The following is a 14266-nucleotide window of genomic DNA, read 5'->3' as shown; positions in this document are numbered from 1 at the left end:
ACGCCAAGTGAACAAGATTACCAGCTGGGTAAGATTGGCCAATCCATCTGTTGCCCATAATATAAGTTAGGGTGGTACATCGCTGCTATCATTCACGAAATCTGTATCTTGCCTTTCTTAAGGAACTCAATGTAGGATCTGGAGTTCTCCCTCCTCCATTCCCTAATCCACAAAACATTCCTGTGAGATAGGTGAGGCAGAGAGACAAATGGCTATCCTAAACCATGAATCTCACATGTGAGATTCATGTGATCTATACTTTATTTATTTACCTTACTTTAGCTCTAATCATAAAGATCCAAAATTACATAATATAGGATTCTACAGCTGAAACAAATTGGAGGAAGAAAAGCATGGCTTTTAAGAAAAGCCAAGAACCCTTGCTGACATCTGTCAATCAAAGAAAACTCTTGAAATAACAAAGATGAAGGTTGAATAGAGAAAAGAAACAATTTAAAACTGATTTGTTATTTGGAAGAACAAGCTAATATATGGTCAATACCTGAAAGAAGAAGGAAAAGCTGATAAATAACCCCACATGGAGTTGATAAAAATAGGCTTTATTTTAGTGGCTTAAGAACAAGCTTTGCCAATTAATTGCATGAAGGCAAAAGTTAAACATGTAACAACAGCAAATTTGTTGGCTTTGTAGTAAAAAGAATCAAACCATTGACCATTTGATCAGCAAAATTTCACCAACTGACTAAAAGCAGTCACGAACAAATTACCAGAATTATTCAATGGAAATTTTGCCCGAAGTTTGGATCTGAATTGATAAAAACACTGACACCATCAAGCTGAGAATGTTTTAGAAAATGAGAAAATTATGAACTTATGCAACTTTTAAGTTCCAAATAGACAGGCCTTGTTCATAACATGCTTAAGATAACATTCGTTGAAAAGAAGAAAGTCTAGTTCATTGATGCTGCTATGCCAGGTGATGCTACAATTGAGGAAAAACAGTTAGGAAAAACAAATTATAAAATATCAGGATTTGCACTTTTTTGGGAGTCACTAGCTCAAACTTATTCCAGTTGTCCTTCCAGACCATGTCCTAGGCACCTCAGCCTGTTCTGCTCAGTCAGAGTCCATGTCAGAGCAAATCTGAGTAACTTTATCCATCAGATAGCCTGAATAATCAGCATAGAGGCCCAATAGATCTTCCAAGGGGCCCTTCCTTACTCTACAGGAAGCAGGTTATCCAAAACAGAGCTGCTGGATGGCTATCAGTGGATGCAATAAGGGTGCCGAATTATTGACATTTTGCTACCCTTGTTACCACAAGGTAATCCTTAATATAGACTTTTACCCAAGTCCAGTTAGAATCACTCCAAGTCTTCATCCAATAATCTGCCTAATATGCAACTAGCCTGGGTTCGAATCCCAGAAGGGTATAGCTAGCTGATAAGTGCTTAAACAGCTTGAAACAGCTATAGTCTCCCTTTATTTTTGTTGGTAAATTTAAATTTAACACAAAAATAGTTTGTCATGTAAGCAACTGCCTATGAAGATTCTTGGATTGGAGCTAAAAGGCGAAAGTGGAAGCAGTATGCTCCATCCCATATTTGGGTAGACCAGGTTGCCCCAATAGACCGGTCTCACACACACACACACACAAAAACACTTTTTCATCCAATAGTACCCCAAGCATCTCTTTTGGCATTTCATCTCCCAGAGCCCCTCAGTAAATCAAGGTGCACCCCAGGATCAATGCACAGGAAGAGGCCACACATAAGCTTCTTTGCTATACCTGAATATTCCACCTGCATACAAGGCCATATGGTAATAACATGCTCTTTGAATTCCCATTACTAGAGTAGTATAGAATGTTCCTATTAGTTTCTTCAAGCACACACACAGTACACTTGGGAACGTCTCTGTGTAAACAATCTCTTTCCTTAAACAGGAGCTCCAGCCATTCATCCACCAAAGTGATCTCTTTAGTTCCTGTAAAGAGCATTAGCTGAGGTAAGCAGGGAGAAAATATCCCCTTGCATCTCATGGAGTCCCTAGGTGTTTGAAGTAATGCTTTGTCAAAGCAGGAAAAAGAAAAACAAATTTACAGGAAGAGAAAGACCCAATTCAAAGCGAATGCTTTGGGAAAAAGTTCCCTTCCTGACAACTATATACCAGAAAATTCACAGATCTTTGTACCAGGACTTTATGGCTGTGGCTTAATACGTAACGTTATACATTTAGGCAAGAAAAACCAAATGTGCAGATATAGTATAGGTCAGGGGTCCCCAAACTTGGCAACTGTAAGACTTGTGGGCTTCAACTCCCACAAGTCTTAAAGTTGCCAAGTTTGAAGACTTCTGATATAGGTGGTACCTGGCCCAATAGTAGTAACTGTGAGAGGGACCTTGGAGTCCTAATGGACAATCACTTAAATATGAGCCAGCAGTGTGTGGGGGAGCTGCCAAAACAAAACAAAACAAAACAAAGCAGTCCTAGGCTGCATTAACAGATGCATAAAATCAAGATCACATGAGGTGTGAATACCACTCTATATTGCCCTGGGGTAAGACCATACTTGGAATACTGCACCCCGTTTTGGTTGCCACAATGTAAAAAAGAGACTCTAGAAAGAGTGCAGAGAAAATTTTAGAAATTTTAGACCTAGACAACCAAGAACTATGCCGCCTTCGGTTCGATCCAAATATAGTATATAACATTATATATTGCAATGTCCTACCTATCAATGAATACTTCAGCTTCAACCAAAACAAGAGCACACAATAGATACAAACTCAAGGTTAACTGCACCAAACTTGATTGCAGGAAATACGACCTCAGCAACAGAGTGGTCAATGTCTAGAATACTCTACTTGACTCTGTGGTTTCTTCCCCAAACCCCAAAATCTTCAACATTAGACTGTCTACTATTGACCTCACTCCTTTCCTAAGAGTGGGCGTGCATAAGCGCACCAAAACATGCCTACCGTCCCTGTCCTATTGTTTCTTTTCTTATTCGTATCCATTTCATATATTTATAAACATGTTTATACTTATACCTGTTATCTAATAATTGTTTGACAAAATAAATAAATAGATAATAAAATAAGAGCAACAAAGATGATTAGGGGACTGGAGGCTAAAACATATAAAGAACAGTTACTGGAATTGGGTATGTCTAGTTTGATGAAAAGGACTAGGGAAGACATGACAGCAGTGTTCCAATATCTCAGGGGCTGCCACAAAGAAGAGGGAGTCAAGCTATTCTCCAAAGCACCTGAGGGTAGGACAAGAAGCAATGAGTGGAAACTAATCAAGGAGAGAAGCAACTTAGAACTAAGGAGAAATTTCCTGACAGTTAGAACAATTGATCAATGGAACAACTTGCCTCCAGAAGTTGTGAATGCTCCAACACTGGAAGTTAGAAAGAAGTGATTGGAGAACTGTTTGTCTAACATGGTATAGGGCAGTGATGGGTAACCTTTTCAGTACCAAGTGCCCAAAGTGCACGCACACATCCCCAAAATGCAATGCGTGCTTGCCCCTGCACATGCACTCCCATGCATACATGTGCATCCCCATGCATATGCCCCACTCCTACACATGCGCCCTGCTCCCACATATGCACCCCACCTCCCACACATGCATGGCAGAAACCCAAAGACCAGCTGGCTGGCAGGAGGCATGCGCACATTCACAGTGGAGCTGAGCCAGGGCAACAGTTCACGTGCCCACAGAGAGGGCTCAGTGTGCCACCTGTGGTATATGTGCCATAGGTTTGCCATCATGGGTACAGGGTTTCCTGGCTGAGCATGGGGTTGGACTGGAAGGCCTCCAACATCCCTTCCAACTCTGCTTTGTTATCCTGTTAATAAATAAGTGCAACGAGCAAAGCCAGCTTATATAGTTTCATGAGCACTTTACTTATGGGGAAATTAACATTCAGAAAGTTTACTCATATTTAGTCTTTTGGGGGCAATCCTCTAAGCAAGGAACTTAATCATTTATTATTATTTTTTATTAAACAAATTTATATAACTTCTAATTCTCATGTAGGTGACACCAGGCAGTCTACAACGTTTAACTCTCCACCTTATAATAAAATCCATGCTCCTCCTGCACCTCCCCGTGGCAGCCACAACGCAATCAAATCACCCTCTGATCTGTGTCTCCATTCGTGGTCCCCAGGACAGCTGAAAAAACCGTGTTTCAGAAAAGCAACAGGGTGGAAAACAAGCATCCTTCAGGAGGAGCGATGTTCCACAAGAAGGAGCCACCACCAAGGAGGCCCTTTTTTGTAGTCCTATTAGATGATCATCCCTAAACAATCAAATCTGAAACACGCCCTGCCTTCCCGTCCTGGTGGGCTGGGTGGATGTAACACGGGAGAGGCGGTCCTTCAAATAACCTGACCCCAAACTATGTAAGGCTTGATGTTTGAGACAGCATAGAAATTAACTGATGGAAGGAAGGGACCGATTCAGGCTTGATCAGCTCTGTTCTCTTTCCAGATAATAAACGTTATCCTTGCTTTATATAAAGATTTAGATCCTGCATCTTGTAATGCACATCCATTACTCAGATTTCTGATGAACTATTCCAACAGCATTTCTTGTGGGGTTTCTTTTAGTTTAGACAAAGAGCTCTGTATGTTACACCAGAAACCAGGGACTTTAGAATCCAACAGAGTAGATATGAGCAATACCCACAAAACCATGCTAGATATTTTCTTTTTTTAGTAAATAAAGTTGAGATGAACAACCATCTCACGCAGGGCCACCTGAGATCATTGAAGAACAGCCATTAAAGCCAATAAATAAGCAGCAAGGGGGAAAAGTGTTTTAAAGGGAAGCTTTGGAATGACTGAGGAAAGATCAAACTCCCAGATAAAGAAAGCAGTCTGAATTCTGATAGTTGGAAAGCCTGCCTCAAGTTTGCAGTGTACACTGAACAACAACAGAAAGCCATGTGAGTGTCCTGGTGACATGCAAAGATTGGTCTGTCTCCTAGCAACTGCTTGTTCTTCCTTGGAGAGGTTGTCCAGGGAATTGCCAATTTATTCAGTGTTCTAGTTGCAGATCATAGCACAACTCCCTCCCACACATAGTAAACCAGGCATTATTTGTTTGATAACACACCTGCACTTCCCGTATGAAATGTAACTTTTAGCAAAGAGTTCCACAGCTTATATGACGTGGACTCTTACTTCTATTTTATGTTCCACGTTATTTATGCCTACAGCCATACCATACCAGAGTCAAAATTTGAACACAACCTTTATTCCCAACTCTTTATCCCACTCTTTAGTCCTATAAGCCAGAAGTCTACAGCAAGCTGCATACCTTTTTGATACTTGCATGTTCCTAATCTCACACAACTTTTTGAAGGTATATGTTTTTTTTACAGAAAAGTAATAAATGGGAAGGTAGTATAGTGTGATACATAGTGCCCTCTCTCATCTCAAGAAACTTCCTGGGCCCTACAAGAAATGCAAAGATATTCCAAGAGGGGCAGGGAGGGGTGGGGGTGGGGTGGGAGGCAAAATGGTTACAACTTGCTTGGAAGTGTGCCTATATGCCCAAGGGAAAAAAAGGAAACTTGGATGTAGATATATGTAGATGGATACAGCATCCCAATATTCCTTGTGATAATGGATGTTGGTTTGTGTGACCCGTCATGGCCACTCACAATAGGTCACTCACAATAGGTACTTAGAATTCGCACTATGTTTATTGTAAGTCCTGAAAGTTTACGAGTCCATTTGGAAAACAATGCTCTTTAAAAAAAAAGAAAAACAGTTCAGATTATAGATCACTGTTTTTCAAGCTTGGCAATTTTAAGAAATGGGGACTTCAACTCCCAGAATTCCCCAACCATCCATACATATTAAAGTGGCCAAGTCTTGGAAACAGCTTGCACTATATCAAACTTAGATATAATGAAACAATTTCTGGCATTTGCAAAGTCCTAACTTTAAAACACTTCTAGAAAGCAGAGAAATTGGAAGGCGGGGGGGGGATTCACTGCCACAGCTACTGGAAGTTGCTGCTAGCCCCAGTGTAAACCACTGGGCTCAGATACTGTAAAGAACCTAGGTGAAAGTACTTTGTATACACACTAGTTTAGTGTGAGTATATACACATCTGGGCATTCATTCATTAGCCAAGCTTACCCATTCAGCCAAACACATATAAAACTGAAGTCATGTTTAGCCATCAAATCACTCCTCTATTTTAAAATACTTTTTCTTTTCTCTTTCTCATTCCTGAGTTAAGACAAAAATTATACACTCAGAGTACTCTTCCCTAACTCTGTGTCCTTCAGATGGTTGGTCTACATTTCCATCAATAGCCAAAAGGCTGGGTAATGATGGAAACACTCACCAACTCAACGGAAGGATTAGGAAAGGCGGTTCTAGCTGTGCAAGATTTCTTTCCAGTCTTAATTCAGCAAGGAAAGAGAAGACAAAAGAAATTATCAACTGTCAGGACTATGAGAAATGCTTATTAAAGTGTAAAGATCAGATCCACTGCAAACTTAAAGGTTCCAACAAAAGCTCGCAAAGAGATAGGTGACCGAGTTGATAAGGTAGTTTCCAGAAACTGCTAATAATAGAATTGGCTTATTTTAAATTAATATTTACTTATAAGTCTGCAAAAGGGGAGGAAGAGATGCCGAGAATTCTGCTTCCATTCAAAGGAACATGAAAGCCTTTTAAATATTTGGAACAGCTCAGGGGAAGACAGCTGGACCAGCAACTGAGCAGAAGTGATGAGGAACTACACACTGTATATATGAATCAAAATATCCCCGAACTACTTAAAAGGGGTAGAAAGAATACATCTTCAGCCAATCTGGGCATGATTATTTGAAAATATATCACACACTAAACAGTCTCCCAGTACCTAAGTAAGTAAACAACCCAAGACCCTTTTTCTATATCTTCCTGTATGTATGATTAAGTGACAATCAGCAGCAGATTCTTGCCATTTTGAGGTAGGAAACAACAGTGTAAATGGTAATTAAGCCTATTTTAAGATTAAAACTAAGAATCTTAAAGGTTCTCTTAAAATCCTACCCTGAAACATGAAGCCCCATCCATCATCCTAGCACTTTGCAATATCATTCCAACCCTAGAATCTTCACCTTCCCAGAAAGCTCCTGGCATCCAAGGTTGCATATTTTCCCGACAGATGTGGAACAACACAAATTCTCCCAACAGATTTTGCACCGGCTTCTGGTATGTTGCCAAGCTCTGTTGCTACTTTTATCCTTCAAAATATTTTTCCCTCTATTTAGAGACAGTAGAGGTGCGTGAAATATTAGTTCTGTTTACAAAATATGCTCAACTCCCCACCTCAATTATTCTGTGCATTTAAATGTATTATAGCCACCCAACTCAATTAGCCAGCACATATATGGATCTATTTTATACAGATGAACCCATTCCATAAAACTTTTCAACAAGCTAGACTTTTTATGACATTCAAAGCCCAAATTGCCTCCTGGGTCATTCTATTTAATAAATGTATATGCCGCCCATGTCACTATCCAAAGGAACTAATTGGTTGCTAGATCTGAGGATTGTTTCTTGCAACATCTGCTTGATAAATAATCCAACATGCCAGCCATTTCAGGTTGCCACTATATTGTAAGCCTGTAGCTTCAATTAAAAGCCACCTGTTTGGGGGACAATAAATTGGGACTTTCTACATATTCAATCAGGAATGTGCATGTGCAAACACAATCATGGTTTGAAAATACTTCTCCCTCAAAAACTTCAAAATCTTGTCTGTAAAAGCTAGCAAATTAAGCGGAAGGGCAGTAAGCTGATTTCTCCAGGCTTAACCCTTCACTTCAGATTTGGATAAAGCAAGGGACAATGACTTGCATGAAATCCACTCAGCGGCACTCTTTTTTGGAGGGCCTCCAGAACCCCTGAATTGAAATTCAGTGTTACAATAAAGACATTTCAGCAGCATGACTTTTCATACTCCCTTTTAACATCCCATCTCCCATGCTAAGGCAAATTAATTTTTTCCATTTTAGCTGCTTTGTCATCTTGGAAAGAGGATCAGACTCAGAAGATGTTGGAAGTCAGTTCTTCCCATTTCAGTCCTTGTGGGCCTTCCCAAAATATCAGAAAAGAGGAGGTCCTGGCCTTTTAAAGCTGTGAAGGTTTAGTCTCCTGGTCCCAGTCCCCCATTAGAATCTGGAAAAAAGTTATCCCATATATCTCACCCTTAGAATCACTGTGGTGCTGCTGAACTAGCTCTCCTGCGACTGTTTATCAATGAAACTGAGCTTGCTTTGCCAAAACCATTTTTAAATGAACCAATTTCTATGGAGTGCTGATAATAATGCTGCTCTCCAAAACAAACCTAGTTAGCTCTTCCAAGACAGGAAAATCATTCCGAGATTTCCCACTGCTCTCAGTTATTATGTTTCTGGCTGCAGGTGTGATTAATTGTCAGGAAGTCAGGCAATTCCCAACCATCAGGTATTTGATTTTCACCAGCAGAGGTTTGTAAGAGTTGTTTCCAGCAGTTCAGACACTGGTTTGTGAAAGAGGGCAGAGCCACAAGGATCCTTCTGGTGCAGGCAGCCTCCCATATGTTGGTCCCTCCACCCCAGCTGTCTCCAAACTCCATAATTTGTACAGTTGCCAAGAGGAATTCTGGGAGTTGAAGTCCATTGGTCATAAAGTTGCCAAGTTTGGAGACCCCTGCTCTACCCCAATAGCTTGGATTTGAAGTTCCATCACCTCCTGCTGTTCCAGCCATGTAAGGAAAAACTGATTAAGGAACAACTGGTTTATGATGACTCACCTATGTTTCTATCAACCTTCCTAATCACATGTTTGCATGTTAGTAATTTGCAACAGACAGGCAGGCCCAGTAGTACTTCACATTCAAAAGCAAAAAGATTCTTCAGGATACCAGGCTGTACAATCACTGTTACCTATCCTCAACTTCTTAAAGCAAACATGTCTCCTTAATCTCAGAAAAAGAAGTACTGTATTTAGTTTAACAAATGGCAGATTTATATTAGCATCCTTTACCTTTCAAAGCACTTTTGGGTCTTTGAAAGTGAAATGTTGCACAGTCCTAACCGGCTGGATTAAAGAGAGAACAAAGACCACTGGGGGTGGTTACCAGGAAAACATTTATATTCACCATAGGAAACTAGGCTTTTATCTCCTTGATTAGAAAGTCAGATTTTAACTGGGTTCATACATTGAAGTGAGCCAACATATGGCTGATTTACTTTAGCGTGTTGCATAAGGCTTGCCATTTTCATTTGAACCTATGGCAAATTGTATTACGTGAACCCAACTGCAAGATGAGTTCATGCATATACTATATTTAGGTTGCTTAACTGGGTTTACATAAAATGCTAAGCATAAGAGAACATATTTTAGGTACAGATATAATTATGCATGTAACAGAAATTGGGGTAGGGGTTTCACTTTTGGGGGAGATATAGTTGATTTGTTTTATGCCTATTTCAGGGTGTTCCTGAAAATGATGGAAAACTGTTAATTTTCAGTTGTACTCTTTGTGTATGATAAATTATAAATGGTATGTGGGCTTTGGCTTCACGTATTTGGATTATCCAATCACCAGTTTCTTCAATAAACTATGGCTAAGCAATCTAGCTTATGAATGAATCATTCCATACCTTTTAATACAGGATCCAAAGCAAGATGATCTCAGGTAAACCAGAAAAATACAGATAACTCTTATTTCCTTTCCTTACCAACATAGCGACTTATTCTGTTTTATCACTTCAGATTCCTCCATTTCTAAATGTAGCTTGATCCTATTAATTTCTATCTATTATAAAAATCTACAATTGCTACAATCCAAACTGTTGGGTTCCGTTCTATATTATTCTGTGTTTTGGTTATCTGGAAACCTATTTCAGTGGAAATGAAGAATAACTGTGGTAGACTTTCTTGCAACTTCTCAGATGCAAGAAGGTGACCCATTCATAGGAGAAGAGTCAGGCAGAAGGGAAATGAAATGATCTTGCAGTATCTGAGAAAAAGGAATGGTAAAATTTGTTCTGAACTAAGTAGTTCTCACCTCTCCTATCTGGCAGCACACAATATGTGCCATACAAGGCTAACTCTACTAATCCTGAGTTAAAATATAGTTGACTAGCTTTAAATCTTATTACTAACATTTCAATCCTAATGATATACAAGTTGAACAAATATGAGTTTTTTAGGCCACAAATTACAGTCTCTTACAGAAGCAATGGCTGGGCTTATGTATCTCACTAAGGACACACTGTAGTTTATTCAATAAATCATGGTGATACCAACCACACTTTAGCCTGATGCATGAAACAATTCAATATGTACGGTAAAGAAAAGTTGCTTCTAAATGTCCACCAAATAGATAATAAAAAAATGAGCACAGGAGAATAATTCAGACAAAATGCAATTTTGTTTCCTAACCATTTTCAGCTTATCAGCTATTTTATAATGTCTCTGGTCTCATAAACTGAACACAAATTGCCTGAAGAAGCTTTGGCAGAGCAACACAGGAAGAAAATATTTAAGGGGAAGCTCAGAACACAAAGGAGCATGCAGCACCCATGGTAGCAGTCAATCATGTCACAAGCCACTTCAAGGGTCACCAAGAAAGTCAGTTTTACAGCTGATAACTGTCCTCATTTGCTGAGCAGACCAATCATTCGCACCACGCAGTGCCAGGCAGTTGAACATTTATCACTGCCATCGCCGTGTTCCCCCTCCCACAAATTCAGGTCAGGCAATACTTCCAATAATTTTAAAACCCTCTTTTGCATTTGCAAAGAAAGAGGGTTGATTAACCAGGCTGAGTTCCAGGAAAGCTCAGCCAAAGGTAAAGTTGCCTCTAAAGCCCTAGAAATTTATGATAATAGCCCTGAAGCAGACTAGACTTGAACACTGTGAATATTTAAATGTTTTCATTGTAATGGGGGGTATTTCCATAATAAACCATTCCACTAATAAGGAGAAGGGGGACCCCACATACCCACCGGTTTTTATTCTGTGAAATGTGAATGGAAATTAGAGAAGGGTACTACGCAGCAATTAACTCACCCAACCCTCATGAGAAAAACCTCAAAAACAAACAAAAAACCCCACACACTCCTCTACTTTCAAAAGGTGGTCTGGAAAGGGGGAGAGAAAGATGCAGTGGGGGACCCTCCTTGTCCCATTTGTGTCCAGGAATAACAATTACATGATTATCAGAGTTTCCATACTGTAATTCTGAATAATCTTTTGTTCTTCAGCCTATCCGATAGTTTGTTTCAAATACTGAGATTCTGAGAACTTGGAAACATTATAGTTGCAATATTTTCCTTAGCAGTATTTGGCAAAGCTGACATAAATGTTTAAAGATGCCAAGGAAGAAGCTCATACAGTCAAGCACATTCACACAAACAAAGGATGCACTCAGGTCGTTCGTGCACCATATTAAAAGTGAATGAATTGTTTGTTCTGTGCTATGCTCCAACAAACCTTGGCTTAATCTGAGGGCTTCATTTACACAAAATACCAAAACAACAGCTGGATCCCAAATGATCCATTTTCATTTTTATCCAATCTACTATATTACAAGAACTCTATCACTGAATCACAAACTAGCCAGGAATATTTTAGCCCAATATATTGTGAACTCAGCCCATTAGTTTCTTAACGTATGGCAACCCCCCCCCCCCCAATCACATTAGCTGAGTAAACCATGATTACTTCAATAGTAAATGATTTGTAGGAATATATTACCTTATAAACTTTTTCCTCTTTAGCTGTTCTGAGAAACATGCTGCTCATTCCTTTCTTTACTCCAAGTGTGGAAAAAAATGAAAGAAATCAGAGTATTGAGGATGAAGGGGGGAAGAGATACTACTAAGCCATGAAAATAGGAATTCTATTCTTTCATAGTTGATTTGATCCTCCTCTTTTTCAGTGAACAGAGAAACTTTGCTACCATCTAAAGCTTGGAAGAACTGCCTTCTCCATCTGCCCAACCTGCCCAATCACAAATACTTCCTCTGAAGTTACTTAAAGCTTTGAAAGTGACTGATCAGTTGCAGTTCTAAAACCCTCTTAGTAGGCACCCCTGCATTTTAAGTTGCCGGCCTTTCCCACAGAGGCACAAACACAAAGAGGCGTTCAACTTTTTCTAAGGAAGAGCAAATTTGAAAGAAAAACTCCAAAGCTTCTTCTAACTAAACAATCCCCTTCCTACTGTCTCCCCTCCCAATAACGTTACTTCTTTATAGCTACAAGGAAAGGTTACAGCCGGGCACAATTGACAAACAATGAACCTGACTAATCCTCCCCCCCCCACCACCTTTCTCCATTGTCCAAGTCAAAACGAAAAGGACGGTTGGGGGGAGGGGAGCGTTCACCTTCAGGGTTTTTTTTTCTTTCCAGGAGACAGGTGGGCTTACGAGAGGAAATGAGGATGAGCGCTGGAGAAAGAAAGATGCAGCCCCTTAAAAGTGGGAAGGCGGCCAGGGATCGCCAGAAAAGCTTCCGGAGATGATGTTAAGGGAGACGGGGCTCCCTTTTCAGCGGGAGTTTGATTCTAAGCGCCGTGAGAACGAGGCGCCGGTTCCGCCAAAGCTGCGTCTCGGACACCTCTACTTTCCTACCCCAATCCCGAATTCTCACCTGCTTCGGGAACTACACGTCACCCCTTCCCGTTTCAGCTCCTGCTGCTTTCCCAGCAATCCCGTCAGAGCCCCAAAGACGAGGCTTTTGTTGTGTAGCCCGCCGTCTCGGGGCCGGGGTCTTGAGCGGAGTGTGAGGGGTGTGTGTGAGAGGACTGGAACGATATTAGCATCTCTACGGGGCGGCCCCTGAAGGGGCAGAGGTGAGCCGCCTCCGATTTTCCTCTCCTCCGTCTGGATCCCTCCCTCGGGTAGTCAGCTCCGCCCCCCCACACCATCCACACGTGAACGCCGCCTTCACATCCACCTGACAAACCCGCGCCGGGCGCACAATCGCGGCTCCTTCGCTCGAGTCCTTAGCAGCCACCCTCCGTTAGCCGGGAGCAGCTTTCCCCTGCGAACCTCGAATCTCTCTCTCTCCCCCTCTCTCTCCCAGCCGCTCCCGACGCTCCAGAGAACAGTCCACTTTCTCAGCCTGCGTCTCCTCCCACCCACCCACCCCGAAGTCTACTACTATTAGACTACGCCGTTTGCCCGGCTATCACCTCCCGTTAACTCTCCCTGGCGCGGTCGCTTTCCTCCAGCTTTGGTTAATTCCTTGCCTTCGGAAACGCACCCCACTTTTCTGAGGCATCCAGCCCTTCGCCCAACTAGTTGATGTTTTTTCCTACCAGCTACTCTCCAGATACATTGGACTACACCACCACCACCCCCATCCTCCCCAGCCGGCCCCCTACAGTGCTGGAAAAGGCTGAAAAGCCTCCCTTTCTCGGGGGTTGCGTCTCTCTCTGGCTTTCCCTCTTTGCATTCAATCTTTGCATTCAATCACACCACCTCTCCCCCAACTCGCCGATCCCCACAGCAGCCTCTCGGCCTTCAAACGACTCGCATACCCTGACTCTGGGAAGCGGTGACGGGCAGCTGCCCCAGTTTCCGTCCGGATCTCTTATTCTCGCCTTTCTCCCGCCCCCCCTTTCGGGGCTCCCTCTTTCCTTTTCCCTCCCACAGTACCCCCGACCCCCCTGTAGGGGTCGCTTCGCACCTCGCCCTCGGCTAACGTTTCCCAGCTTACCCGGGCGGCGAGAGGCAAACCGCGCGCAATTACGCAAACCACCGCGGCGCGAAACGGAGCCGGCCTTACCAACCTCGGGGCTCCGTGCTCCCTCCGGCGGTCACGGCGGCATCGCTTGCCCGTGCGCTGCTCCCTGGAGCTCCCCGGCTCACGGTGGGTGGGTGGGGTGCTCTGGACGATCGAGACGGAACTGGGCGACGGGGAAGGGAGAAAGCAGAAGCAGGCCGAGAACGGATGAGGGGAGGGCGGGCTTGCGCGCTGGGAACGCCCGGGAGGAGGAGAGCCGGTGCCGGAGACCTCCCTTCGCAGGCGCAGCTTCACGCTAGCAAGCAAGATGAGGAATGGGGGGCACGGGGATAAAAATGCCCCGATCGGGCAAACCTTCGCTCCGCAATCAATGCTTCGTATAGCTCCTGTTCTCCCGCCTTTCCCGTTCCATACAGTCACTATATACGAAGGCTTGTCAGTCGGAGGAGGGCTTACAGGTTTTTGTTTTTTGTTTTAAAAAGAGCAGGTGCAGGCAGTCCTCGACTTACAACAATTCGTTTAGTGACCAAACCTACA

At 42.4% G+C, this 14266-nt stretch overlaps 1 protein-coding gene across 21 annotated transcripts in view; it reads right to left on the bottom strand.

Moving 5' to 3' along the window:
- Positions 1-13972, bottom strand: part of NIN (ninein) — a 109608-nt gene extending 95636 nt beyond the window's left edge. For 8 of the 21 annotated variants that reach the window (XM_087922463.1, XM_087922466.1, XM_087922468.1 and 5 more), the window contains exon 1: positions 13776-13972. The gene's annotated coding sequence lies outside the window, so the exon portion shown is untranslated. Of the gene's footprint in view, positions 1-11737; positions 12249-12631; positions 13063-13523; positions 13591-13771 lie in introns of those variants that run through there. The other 13 variants (XM_087922464.1, XM_087922478.1, XM_087922470.1 and 10 more) reach the window with 10 other exon arrangements.
- Positions 13973-14266: the final 294 nt, after the last annotated feature.

The sequence above is a fragment of the Pseudonaja textilis genome, chromosome 1, assembly GCF_049901715.1.
Source record: "Pseudonaja textilis isolate UNSWEBS1 chromosome 1, rPseTex1.2, whole genome shotgun sequence".
NCBI classification, from domain to species: Eukaryota; Metazoa; Chordata; class Lepidosauria; order Squamata; family Elapidae; genus Pseudonaja; species Pseudonaja textilis.
The sequence above is the reverse complement of the archived record's forward strand: the minus strand, read 5'-3'. Positions and strand labels throughout refer to the sequence as shown.